We start from the raw sequence: 2,059 nt of genomic DNA, 5'->3' as shown, positions 1-2,059 counted from the left end.
CACGTGCGCGATATATATTAATCCCGTTATATTATTTTTGACGTTTGCGATATGTTTAAGCTCGATGCTCATTGCTCGCGCGTCTTGGGGCGGCTTTGTGGCGCGAAGAGCGCTTTCTGAAAGGGGTGGAAAAAACTCGTGTTGCTGCGGTATGGAGGGAGGGGTGGAAACCGTGGAAAACTCGTCTCCGTGATTGAGCGGGAGAGTAAGTAGTATAGGACATTATCCATTGTTAGGGAACGGTTGTAATGGTAGTGAGAATGTAGAATCGTCTTTGGAGCGGACCTGGGAGTGGCAAGCATAAGGGACGAAGACGGGGAAACATGTCGGATGCGATCATACCAGCACTAAAGCACCGGATCCCATCAGAACTCCGAAGTTAAGCGTGCTTGGGCGAGAGTAGTACTAGGATGGGTGACCTCCTGGGAAGTCCTCGTGTTGCATTCCTTTTATAATTATTTTTTGCGCCTTGTGACAAACATATCGCACGTGCGCAGTATATATTAATCCCGTTATATTATTTTTGACGTTTGCGATATGTTTAAGCTCGATGCTCATTGCTCGCGCGTCTTGGGGCAGCTTTGTGGCGCGAAGAGCGCTTTCTGAAAGGGGTGGAAAAAACTCGTGTTGCTGCGGTATGGAGGGAGGGGTGGAAACCGTGGAAAACTCGTCTCCGTGATTCAGCGGGAGAGTAAGTAGTATAGGACATTATCCATTGTTAGGGAACGGTTGTAATGGTAGTGAGAATGTAGAATCGTCTTTGGAGTGGACCTGGGAGTGGCAAGCATAAGGGACGAAGACGGGGAAACATGTCGGATGCGATCATACCAGCACTAAAGCACCGGATCCCATCAGAACTCCGAAGTTAAGCGCGCTTGGGCGAGAGTAGTACTAGGATGGGTGACCTCCTGGGAAGTCCTCGTGTTGCATTCCTTTTATAATTATTTTTTGCGCCTTGTGACAAACATATCGCACGTGCGCGATATATATTAATCCCGTTATATTATTTTTGACGTTTGCGATATGTTTAAGCTCGATGCTCATTGCTCGCACGTCTTGGGGCGGCTTTGTGGCGCGAAGAGCGCTTTCTGAAAGGGGTGGAAAAAACTCGTGTTGCTGCGGTATGGAGGGAGGGATGGAAACCGTGGAAAACTCGTCTCCGTGATTGAGCGGGAGAGTAAGTAGTATAGGACATTATCCATTGTTAGGGAACGGTTGTAATGGTAGTGAGAATGTAGAATCGTCTTTGGAGCGGACCTGGGAGTGGCAAGCATAAGGGACGAAGACGGGGAAACATGTCGGATGCGATCATACCAGCACTAAAGCACCGGATCCCATCAGAACTCCGAAGTTAAGCGTGCGTGGGCGAGAGTAGTACTAGGATGGGTGACCTCCTGGGAAGTCCTCGTGTTGCATTCCTTTTATAATTATTTTTTGCGCCTTGTGACAAACATATCGCACGTGCGCGATATATATTAATCCCGTTATATTATTTTTGACGTTTGCGATATGTTTAAGCTCGATGCTCATTGCTCGCGCGTCTTGGGGCGGCTTTGTGGCGCGAAGAGCGCTTTCTGAAAGGGGTGGAAAAAACTCGTGTTGCTGCGGTATGGAGGGAGGGGTGGAAACCGTGGAAAACTCATCTCCGTGATTGAGCGGGAGAGTAAGTAGTATAGGACACTATCCATTGTTAGGGAACGGTTGTAATGGTAGTGAGAATGTAGAATCGTCTTTGGAGCGGACCTGGGAGTGGCAAGCATAAGGGACGAAGACGGGGAAACATGTCGGATGCGATCATACCAGCACTAAAGCACCGGATCCCATCAGAACTCCGAAGTTAAGCGTGCTTGGGCGAGAGTAGTACTAGGATGGGTGACCTCCTGGGAAGTCCTCGTGTTGCATTCCTTTTATAATTATTTTTTGCGCCTTGTGACAAACATATCGCACGTGCGCGATATATATTAATCCCGTTATATTATTTTTGACGTTTGCGATATGTTTAAGCTCGATGCTCATTGCTCGCGCGTCTTGGGGCGGCTTTGTGGCGCGAAGAGCGCTT

At 48.4% G+C, this 2,059-nt stretch overlaps 4 non-coding genes across 4 annotated transcripts; all 4 read left to right on the top strand.

Moving 5' to 3' along the window:
* The first annotated feature begins 328 nt into the window (after positions 1–328).
* Positions 329–447, top strand: LOC119346534. Its single transcript, XR_005167770.1, has one exon. It is a non-coding gene; the product is annotated as a 5S ribosomal RNA (ribosomal RNA).
* Positions 448–814: 367 nt separating this feature from the next.
* LOC119346536 lies at positions 815–933 on the top strand. The gene has a single exon (XR_005167772.1). It is a non-coding gene; the product is annotated as a 5S ribosomal RNA (ribosomal RNA).
* A 367-nt stretch (positions 934–1,300) lies between these two features.
* Positions 1,301–1,419, top strand: LOC119346535. The gene has a single exon (XR_005167771.1). It is a non-coding gene; the product is annotated as a 5S ribosomal RNA (ribosomal RNA).
* A 367-nt stretch (positions 1,420–1,786) lies between these two features.
* Positions 1,787–1,905, top strand: LOC119346533. Its single transcript, XR_005167769.1, has one exon. It is a non-coding gene; the product is annotated as a 5S ribosomal RNA (ribosomal RNA).
* The last annotated feature ends 154 nt before the right edge of the window (positions 1,906–2,059 follow it).

Source organism: Triticum dicoccoides, unplaced genomic scaffold (assembly GCF_002162155.2).
Source record: "Triticum dicoccoides isolate Atlit2015 ecotype Zavitan unplaced genomic scaffold, WEW_v2.0 scaffold42952, whole genome shotgun sequence".
NCBI lineage: Eukaryota > Viridiplantae > Streptophyta > Magnoliopsida > Poales > Poaceae > Triticum > Triticum dicoccoides.
This window is presented reverse-complemented; position numbering and strand designations above follow the sequence as displayed.